Source organism: Euprymna scolopes, chromosome 16, assembly GCF_053919585.1.
Source record: "Euprymna scolopes isolate OS-2025 chromosome 16, ASM5391958v1, whole genome shotgun sequence".
Taxonomy (NCBI): domain Eukaryota; kingdom Metazoa; phylum Mollusca; class Cephalopoda; order Sepiida; family Sepiolidae; genus Euprymna; species Euprymna scolopes.
In genome coordinates, this window is record NC_136497.1 from 90,502,970 (window position 1) to 90,514,028 (window position 11,059).

Genomic DNA, 11,059 nt, shown 5'->3' on the forward strand with positions numbered 1-11,059 from the left:
GAAAGAGAGCCCTGGTAACTAGGCAAATATAGACCTCATTATCAGACCTGCATCCGGAAAGGCAACTCAATTTTATAACCACAGCAGAAGCTGCAATATACCAGACTAGATGCAGAACGCCATTGTCTTATTAGACGGACGGTTGTAATCACGATTTTGCACAGAACACTTTAGTTATTAGTTGCGGGCTCTCGTGTAATGAATGAATGCGTGAATGTAGGATTGACATGAAATTCTTAAGGATAAACAAAAATGACCGAAAAATGGGCTGGAATTACTTAAATAAATAAAAAGTAAATGACTTAGAATGACTTTAATGAACTTAAGGATGAATTGAATAACCTTTAGAATGACTTGAATGCTTAAAAAATAACTGGAATCTTTCAAAAATAACTTGAATGGTCTGGAGAATGACTTGAATTGCTTTGAGAATGACGCTGTAAAGTGGGTGATAATTTTACACTAAATTAATACAGAAAAGTGATCCCTCACTTTATATCACAAAGCTACAAACATAAGTACAGCATGTAGTAAGAACAGATACTACACTTTGATCTTGGCCAAAAGGCCAAGAAAAGGGTATTTATTTGCTCCCCCACCGAGCAAATTAGGCAGAAGGCCGATTTTTAATGTGAGGAGTGAAGGGGAAATGGAGGCCAACTTCCCGGGGAGTAGGGGAGCTGGATAGTGACAATTGGTATGGAGGGTTGCCCCTACATTGACCAAGGTCTTATATGTGAGGCTGCCCCAACATATGGCCTTTGCTTGCAGTATCTGTCGGTACAGATACTACAGTTTGAGATATTACATCATTTATTCATGTTAAAATAGTGAAAATCAACAATGAACAAAAAACTTAGGCACATGGCCAACACAAAACGGGAGATTGTGGGGGTCGTCGGTCATCCTTGTCACTCCAGAACTAATAAAAATCAAAAGTTTCTCCCACCTAGTATTTTCTTTCACCATAATACCGCATTCACCATTTCATACTGGGGGAGGTCCTACTTAACTCCTAATTTTTCATACTGGGGGACGTCCTACTTAACTCCCAATTTTAAAAATAAATGCCGCGTGATGCAGCCTTCTTCTATCACATCTGATCTTCACCCGTAGTTGGTGTTTAAAGAAAGCGATCAGATACTGATCAGAAAAAAACACACACCCCCCGGCAACCTTGCAAACGCGACGTCCAAATCACCATTCTCGCCACGGCCAGGATCGTAACGTAGATCATTTGTCTTTCCCGGTCACCTGGTGGCCTCACATTGTCCACGATATTGGATACGGTAATTGGGTGAGGATGCTCAGGATCGATGCGAGCCGTCACCTCGCTGACATACGACTAGTACCGGCGGAGTTCGCGGCAATCGAAGAAAGCATGATCAGTCGTTTCTATGGTCGTTGTCTTACAACGGGGACAATCAGGCGACTCCAAAAACCCGGAACTGCATTATACGTTGTTGAGTGGAGGTGCATTTCGGGCCAATCGCCAGGTCAGAGAGAACTCGGAATTGTTAAGATGACTCGAACTTTGTGCCCAGCTCCACGCGGAGCGGATCTCACTCTGCTGCCAACCCAAACGCGCGCATAGCGGGTCGTCGGCAGCCCCCTTCACTAGATCCCTGTGGAGTTCCCTACGGGTAGCAGTCACAAGGTCGCTGGACCTTGGTAGTCGTTTTAGCGCGGCTCGGCACTCTTTCCTGTAGGCAGATTCTCCCCACGGCCTGCGACGGATCTCGATAGAAGAGTCGAGAACGAGGTCGGGGAAGGCGGCAGTAACCACATGGTGCCACGGTTGGTCATCTTGCATATAGTGGCTGAGGAAGGCCGGGCTCTCAGCGTCTCAATGACACTTCAAGTCCGGCATTCCCAAGCCTCCCTCACACGGACGTTCAATACAGACCTGTCTGCTAATCCAGTGTCTTCCTTTGTCCCAAAGAAGCGAGTTCGACAAGAGTTTTTAGGTGTTGTGCAGGCAGGAGAAGTACGACCAGTCGGTAAATGATGAGAGGAAAGACGTTAGTGGTGCACGCCTCAGCTCTACCCTTTAAGGAAAGTTTCCTAGGAAGTTGACTGCAGCCTCCACCTTTGACCAATTTTTGTCAAGCTGAAGACCCGTTCAAACCCACACGCCGAGGATCCGAATCGGGCCATCTGTCCAGCTGAAGGGCGTCGGGAGGTTCGCGTTGCCACTCCAGGCGTCCAACCGCAGTCCTTCCGACTTGCTGCGGTTTATCTTAGTCCCTGTAATTCTTTCATACTGAGCGAGCGCCTCCGAGAAGATCGCAATATCTCTGAAGCTCGACACAAAGACCGTGGCATCATCGGCGAACGCGGATACATTGGCTGTTGAGCCACTGGGTATTGCAATTCCACGCAGGGCCGAATTGTTTCCCCACATCTCAGCTTGCGGAGCAGGGGCCCCAAAGCCAGGACATAGAGCACGGGCGACAGCGGACCACCCTAACGAACCGACCGAGAGATAACAAAGGGTTTCGAGTGCTTTCCGTTGACTTGCACGACGGCTGTGGGCTGTCGATACATCACGGAGATCCACTTGCAGAAGTCCAGTTTAAAACCGGCGGACTCTAAGACAGATGCCAAGAAATGATGGTCGACCCTATTGAAAGCTGTGGACTGATCTAAGTTGATCAGCGCGGCTTCCGTGTCGTCATCTATCCCTCCCTCTAGGATCGTGCGGATGAGGTGCAAGTTGTTCTGAATCGATCTCCCCTTCACAGCGTAGTTCTGTTCCGGTTCAACCAACTCGCCGATAACAACCTGCAGCCGATCTGACAGGACCTTGGCCCAAATCTTCAACTCTGTGTTTAGCAGAGTTATGGGCCTGTGATCGTCTAACTCTTCCCCACCATGCCCGTCACCTTTCCTCAGCAATGTGATCACTCCCTTGGTGACTTGCCATGGGATTGATCCGTGAGCAAACCAATGGTTGAACACATCCGTCAGAAGAGGCAGAAATATGGGCGACCGCCTCAAATACAGTTCGTATGGCAGACCATCGAGTCCCGACGATCTATCACAGCTGACCTGCTTCAGCGCCGTAAACACCTCCCACTCCGTAACCCGGCCCTCTCAACTAGCCGCTCTAGCCGCCTCGAGGCGGGGAGAGTCAGCCAAATAGTTGCTAAACTCAAGGACCGGAAGACGGGCTGCTGCGTAAAACGCTCCTCGAAATGTTCTCGAAACCCCTCGCAGATCTCCCGAGTGGATTCCGAGGTGCGTCCATCTGGATGTCTTACCTTTGCAATGTACTTGTCCGAGGCAGGCCTAGAAATTTCTCGATGCGCGTCAGTGTTGGAGTTGACTGCTTCATTGCCTACGTTTCTAAGCCTAGCTCTGACTACTTGACCTTCATAGCGCTCGCTATTCTCACGCAGAAGGTCCTGCTTTGCTAGTTCCTGACTAACCCTATCACCCTCCCCCGTAGCCCGGCTAGTTTCTGCTCTAGCTTCTTCTTTGTATTGGCCTTATCTAGTGCGAGGGGGTGGGCATACTTGACGGGGAAGATTCTAATTTTGGCTTTTAGACCTACCCACTCCTTACTTCCGCCAACCGCCCCCACTAGTGCTTTTGTAATTAATTCTATTAGCTTCTCTTGGAAGTCTTGTATCTCCAGAAGGGAAGTGTTTAACTTCCAGTGAGCCACTAACTTAAGCCTATTTCCTAGCTTCAGCCGGGCCATAACTAGTTTATGATCCGTCTGCCCTAGCCAAGTGAACGTGGGACAAGAAAAGACGTCTACTTCGCCTCTCCTAACTAACATCCTGTCCAAGTAAGTGTTTGGATAGGAGGAAACACTATTGGTCCACGTTCACATCTCCTGCCCCGGATGCTCGACCCAAAACCTGTCGATCAGACCGCATCTAGCCATCAGATCAGCCAGGCTGGACTCACAACTCTCCGATCCTCTAGCATCGCCTCCTACCTTATCTATCTCGATGTCTAAGATGGCGTTCCAATCTCCCATTAGAACTACCCGATTCCGACAATCTACAAACGCGTCAAGCTGACTGAAGAATGAGACCCACTCACGAGCAGTACTGGGCGCATATACCGCGATCACCCGAAACACAGAATCTTTTACGGTAACATCGGCCACAACCAGCCTGCCCACCGCATCTCTATGAACAACGTCGACCGTCGCCAACAGGGTACGTTTAACCAGCACGGAAACTCCCTTCCCCGGCAGGCTGCCATATGCTGAAAAAATCTCAAAATCTCGGGCCAGTAACTGACATTCCACAGAGGAAACGAAATGCGTCTCCTGAATTGAAGCCACATCCACTCCCAGGGACAAGAGGTCGTGCCGGAGGCGAGCCTCCCAGCCCGATGATCTCAAGCCCTTCGCATTCAAACTAGTCAAATTCAAAACCATGGTACCTATCTTAGGGTGTGTCACACTCAGCTCCGAAGTCAGCTGGGGAGAGGACGCCGACGTTATGTGCCATGCTCAAGGTGGTCAGGTTTTTCATATCCTGACCTTCTCTCACAATGCTGCCGATGTCCATGGATAAATTAATTTTATGGCCCTGTCGAGTAACGGATAGACCAACACTAGGGCCTTTCCCTTGCATTGTTTTGACAGTTCGCCAAGAGAAGGGTCATTTTTTTCACCAGTTCGATTCCCGGAAACGCCCCTTCAGCGGCCTGCAGCCTTGTACACAAGTTGGTCTTGCAGCCCTCTGGAGTTCTGACAAAAGTTATTAGGAGTGGGGCGTCCAGGAAATTTGAGGGGATATTTACATCTTTCCCCTCTATCTGCTTGTAATCGAGCAGAGGTTTTAAATTTTTCCTCTGCCGTTGGGAAATGTCTGTGGCCACAGATAGAGGGTCTATATATCATAGATCCTCAGGGGCAAGGACTTTAAATCTGGTTGGTCTGCGAGAGGCAGAGGAGTCTCTCCCCTCCCTCGGTTCATTCTTTTCCTTTTCTTTTTAGTGTGGTTGCTTAGTTTGCATTGGTGTGGGGACGGGTGTTTGTGTGGTGCCTGGTGTTGCTGCTGGTGCAGTGTCCGGTGTTGGTGTGGTGTCTGGTGTTGGTGCCATGTTTGTTTGGTGCGGTATCTGGTTTTGGTGTGGTGTCTGGTGTTGTGCGGTGTCTGGTGTTGGTTCGGTGTGAGGTTTGGGGGTGGAAGTGGATTTTGTTGTTAGGGGTGCTGTATGTTCACAGGAATGGGGGCACCTTTTCTTCGTCTTTTGTTTTTCTTTTTTATTCTTTCGAATGAACCGGGGAGAGGTGAGGTTAGGTTACTCTCCCTCTCACTTGCGGATTCATCCTCAGAGGAGCAGTCTTTTCTCCGCTTGATCCCCGTCTCGATTGGTGTGGGGACTGTTGATTGTGTCTGCTCCTCTAGTTGCTGCTGCATCTGTTTTTGTTGTTGCTGCTCTCGCTGGTGTCGTTGCTGCTGCTGCTTCTGTTGCACTTGCTGCTTTTTCTGCTGCGGTAGTTGTTGTTGCTGCAGCTGTTTCCGCGGCATCGGCTGCTGTGGCTGATGTTGTTGCTGCATTTGCAGAGGCTGCTGCCTCGATTTTTGGGGTGGTGGTGGGACGGTGGCAGAAGGGATTAGGTGCGTTCGTTTTTGTCTCACTACCGTGCTCCATTCTTCCCCCTTGGCCTTCTGGGTGGTTTGGGTTTTCCTTGGAGCTGGGGTTGGTGCTGCGGTTGCAGGGGTTGTTGCCGCATGTTTTGGCGCGGGCGCTGTCTCAGGGGTTGTGACCACCTTTTGGGTTGTTTGATTAGGGATTACCTTTGGGGGGCAGCTCCTAGCCATGTGGCCCTGCTTTTGGCAGAACCAGCAGTGTGGACGACGGCCCTCCACCACTACGGTTATGGTGGCGTCTTTGTATGTCAGCAGCAGAGGTATCGCTCGAACACCCTCCCTCTTCAGCCTGATTGGGTTGGAGGATGTCCCACGGCGAAGCTCCTCTGGTACAGGTATAGTACCGGGATGTTAAGTTTGTGGAGGAGCCCTGCCATGTCTTCCTTCTTAATCCCCAGGAGGCGATTTTCCGGTATATCGGAAATGGCAAAGGACAGGACTCTGCCCTCAATCGCCTCCCAGGCACCTGGTGTGGGTTTTATATCTGCCCCCTCTATGTATTGCCTGTCAGGTACAGGTCTCTATACTCTTGCGGAGATAGGTGTTTTTCTACGGTCTTTCCCCACGCAGACCCTCTTGGTGGTGTTGGTGTTGGTATGGGGTCTTTTGTGGTGTTAGACCATTTTTGGTCTTTTATGGAGGTCGCCCCTGCCTCTTTATTGGCGACGCTTCCTGCCTCCCCAGATTTCTTAGTCTGTCCTTTTGTGTGAGTGTCGCATTTTTGAGGGGCGGCTCCCCTTTTAGTGTCTTTTGGGCCTGATTCTCCTTGGTTAGAGTCTTTTTCGGGAGCAGCTTCCCGTTTTGGGGAGTCGGCTTCTTGGGGAGCATGATCTTTTTTTGTTTACTTTGAGGCCATCTGCTCCTTCCTCGTTTGTGAGGTCCAGGCGGTATGCCCCTCATTTTCTTGATCTGCTCCTCTTTTGGGAGAGCAGCCCTCCTGGAGAGCGCTGTCCCCCTTTTTGTCTTTTTGTTCTGGCACCTCATCCTTTTTGTGGTCGGAGTGAGATGCTACGACCGATTTTGGTTTTGCTCCCCTTGGGGGAGTCGCCCTCGGGGGAACTGTTGTTAAATTTCCCCCCTCCTGGGGAGTGTTGAATCCTGTGATATCCGTGCGGTACGCCCCATCAGCGGTTGTTTTTTCCTGTAGGGGAGTCGTCCTCTTGGGGAGTAGTAGCCCCCTGGCTGGGGGTATACATATTAGTGGCCCCCTGGCTGAGCGTATCCATATTATCCGGGTTGGGGGTGTCCGTTTTTGTTCCCTCTTCTTTTAAAAAAATCACTTAAAAAGTGACGTAGAGTCGGCGTCCAAAGTGGGGAGCCGACTTTGACGCCAAAAAGACGTGGCGCCAAAAGGCGGCAAGAGGGGAGATAGAACTGAGAGAGGGAGTGGGAAGTTAGTGGAGGGAAGAGAGAAGGTGTTTCCGACCCTCCCTCGCGGTAAGGTCGTAAATTATCAGCTCGATCCCCCTCTGAGGGTGGGGGAGAACAGAGAAAGACAGACAAAGTGGGGGTGCGGACAGAACGCTACCCAACAAGCTCGTCAGGTGTTCCGGGCACGAGAATGTGTCGCCAGAACAGCACTGCCTCGCGCGGTGTATGTATCAGAACAGATACTACACTTTGAGATATTAAATCCTTTATACTTTGATCCCGGCCAAAAGCCCAAGCAAAGCTTAAAAAGCTAAGAACAGCATCTAATAAGAACAGGTATTTTATCTTAACCGACAGACCGACCGACCGACCAACCGACCGACGGAGTGACTTGCAAGGGACTAAAAAAGACGGATAGAAAGAAAGACTGATATGAGAGAAGGAAATTTAGTAAACGCAAACAGTGTCATATATTTAAATGTAAGCTACGTTTTTTCTTTCTTTCTTTTTTCTAAGAAATCAATGGGACATAAACAAATATATATTAAAAGCATGAAAATTAAGTTGTTTTTACTCTTTTTTAGGTAGAGAAATCTGCCTGTTTTCAAAAGGGATACTGGATATAATCAAATACATTGGTGTAATTCGACAGATTGTCAAGGACAAAGGCGCCCATGGCAAAGACAATAAACGCAGAAAGTGAAAGGGTATATTAATATAAAAAAAAATGTTTTCTAAGGTTTTGGAGATAGACTCCCTGCATAAATATATACTTAAGTAATATTTTTTGGATGAGTGCAATTCATTTGGAGTGAAGGGAGAATAATAATATTGTGCAGTTTGAGGTAAGACCTGTTGTCATTTAAATGAGGTCATCATTTATTATTAACAACAGTCATATATAGAATATTTATTACCAACAAACATTATATATAGAATATATATTACAAACAAAAATTATATATAAAATATATATTAAAACAAAAATTATATATAGAATATATTACAAACAAAAATTATATATAGAATATATTACAAACAAAATTATATATAGAATATATATTACAAACAAAAATTATATATAGAATATATATTACAAACAAAAATTATATATAGAAAATATATTACAAAAAAAATTATATATAGAAAATATATTACAAACAAAAATTATATAGAGAATATATATATTAGAAAGAAAAATTATATATGGAATATATATTACAAACAAAAATTATATATGGAATATATATTACAAACAAAAATTATATATAGAATATATATTACAAACAAAAATTATATATAGAATATATATATATTACAAAGAAAAATTATATATGGAATATATATTACAAACAAAAATTATATATGGAATATATATTACAAACAAAAATTATATATAGAATATATATTAAAAACAAAAATTATATATAGAATATATATTACAAGCAAAAAGTATATATAGAATATATATTTTAAACAATAATTATATATGGAATATATATTACAAACAAAAAGTATATATAAAATATATATTACAAACAAAAATTATATATAGAATATATATTACAAACTAAAATTATATATAGAATATATATATATTACAAAGAAAAATTGTATATTGAATATATATTACAAACAAAAATTATATATGAAATATATATTACAAACAAAAATTATATATAGAATATATATTACAAATAAAAATTATATATAGAATATATATTACAAACTAAAATTATATATGAAATATATATTACAAACAAAAATTATATATAGAATATTTATTACAAACAAAAATTATATATAGAATATTTATTACAAACAAAAGTTATATATGGAATATATATTACAAAGAAAAATTATATATAGAATATATATTAAAAACAAAAATTATATATAGAATATATATATATATATATATATATATATATATATATTACAAACACTTACGAGTGTAGAAATGGACCACAATAAAGTATGCCCTATTCTGAAATATATGACAGAACGTATTTTGATCTGTATAGTTCATAATAATCTATTATGATGAAAGAAGTCACATGAATTTTGTGGTATTTGGTTTGCTTCGAACCTTTATAAAAACAGACATCTCACAAAATCGTTGACATCAAAAGCTACCAGAGTTTCGGCCATTATTGAGGTGTCCTGCTCTTAGATAAAATGTAGTCTTTTGCAGTTCTATGAGTTCTAGGCTTTGACTTATCACCTTTTGAAATGAGATAAATTCATTGTAAAACGCTGGAGGTGCCTTTACCCGAGAATGTTAATAGGGCTGCCAGCCATTTTTTTGGAGGTAAGAGACCTCTTTCCCTTATAGTGCTGGCTTCTCAAATTCAATTTTTTTCGACCTTGTATTACATCTTCACGGCGTGGGAGGAAGATTTAACTCGATTTGAATAATGAGTTCACAAAAACTGTGTTTTTGTTTGGATCACAGAAAAATACGTCGACATTAACCATTGTAGGCGTATTGTTTACAAAAATATTTACTAGAGAAGTGTTCGGTTTTCATCGGTTTCGTTTAATTACTAAGATAAATCTATACCATATCCTGCTTGTCCATTTCTTATTAAATTAATACGTTATGTTTTGAAAGGAGGCAAAGACAATATTTGATAGTCAAACTACTTTAATTTGTTGTAATTTCCATGTGCAGGAGTTGGTTATAGAGCAAATAAATTAGTAATACCTTACGTAAAAAAGGGAACATTCAACAGAAATCGATAAAAAGATATTGCTGTTGGAGTATGTATTAGTACTTATTATTTGAAAGTACTAATTAGTAATTAATAATTCATCTCATTTGAGTAAGTTCTATATTTCAAATACAATGGCCACTATGTTAATAAACTCGTATTTGTTTTGTTTTTTATGTCCAGAAAACTATTTTTTTTCGCTATCCAGGAAAATATTGGCGTCATAAAATATATATCTTTTGATTAAACATATTTCTAATTTCGTGGAATTTCCATGAGTCCTTATAGTTTTCCTTATTTTTTCTTTTGTATTTCGAATTCTTATATGTTCACGTCATTATATGGTATATAGTTCATATGCCCTGGATTATGAGTTCAGTATTGGCTTTGTATGGGATGTAGACGTAGTTTAAAATTCATAATAAAAAAAACTTATGACCGAATTTCTGGCGGAACACAAAGTCCCCATTTATTACACTTTGACTCTGCACAGAATTCTAATTTTCTCTACGTTATATCACAAAAGTCACACACACACTTTTTAATTATTTTCAAATAATTTATTTCATTACTTAAACGATCAGGGATTGTATTTATTCCCTTTAGCTATTCCAACATAAGCGTAAGCGCTTCTAAACTACTCTCTGTTTTTGCAGGGTGTCATGACACCCCAGTTTCAGAAACCAAACCCGCTATTATCGAATGTCGTGGTGTCTACCACGGCATTGTTAATATCAACCGGAACTCTTGACCAATCAGTGCGTGTCTTATTTCGCAATAACTAACCGAGTACATTGTATTCATTCGCATTCTGATGAAATCAAATTCACATCTATTCGAATCCAATTCAATTAAAAACGGCCGCTGTACTTTGAAACTTGGCCAGCAATTTCCTGGAAGCAATATCTCGTTGCCTGGTCCAATCCTATGCCTATTCCACTACGACCCCCGTCTCACTCTCTCTCTCTTTCTCTTTCTCTTTCTCTTTCTCTCTCTTTCTCTCTATATCTCTATTCACCGCTGCCTCGTTCTTCCTCTGAGTTGTTCCAGGCGTGGCGTCTTGGCTCAACAACAATGATTAGTCGAGTCTATTAGAGGAACGGCGCTGTTACTCGGATGGCAACAAGTGGCTATTGATTGGAGTGTGGGGGTTAAAAGAACAACGGAGCGAAAGGTTTGAATTTGCCACACAGAGGGGCTCTACATGTTGGTAGATAGGGCGGGATCGGGACAATCAATTATATTATAAGAATTTATCCGGGAAAATTACCAAAGAATGAAATGGGGTGCACAGAAAATGTTTAAACGATGAATGCTTAATAAAATGTTAGACAAGCAATAAAAATAGTG

General features: G+C 42.6%; 1 pseudogene; it reads right to left on the reverse strand.

Moving 5' to 3' along the window:
* Positions 1–443: 443 nt before the first annotated feature.
* LOC145296388 (U2 spliceosomal RNA) lies at positions 444–581 on the reverse strand (annotated as a pseudogene).
* Between the last annotated feature and the right edge of the window lie 10,478 nt (positions 582–11,059).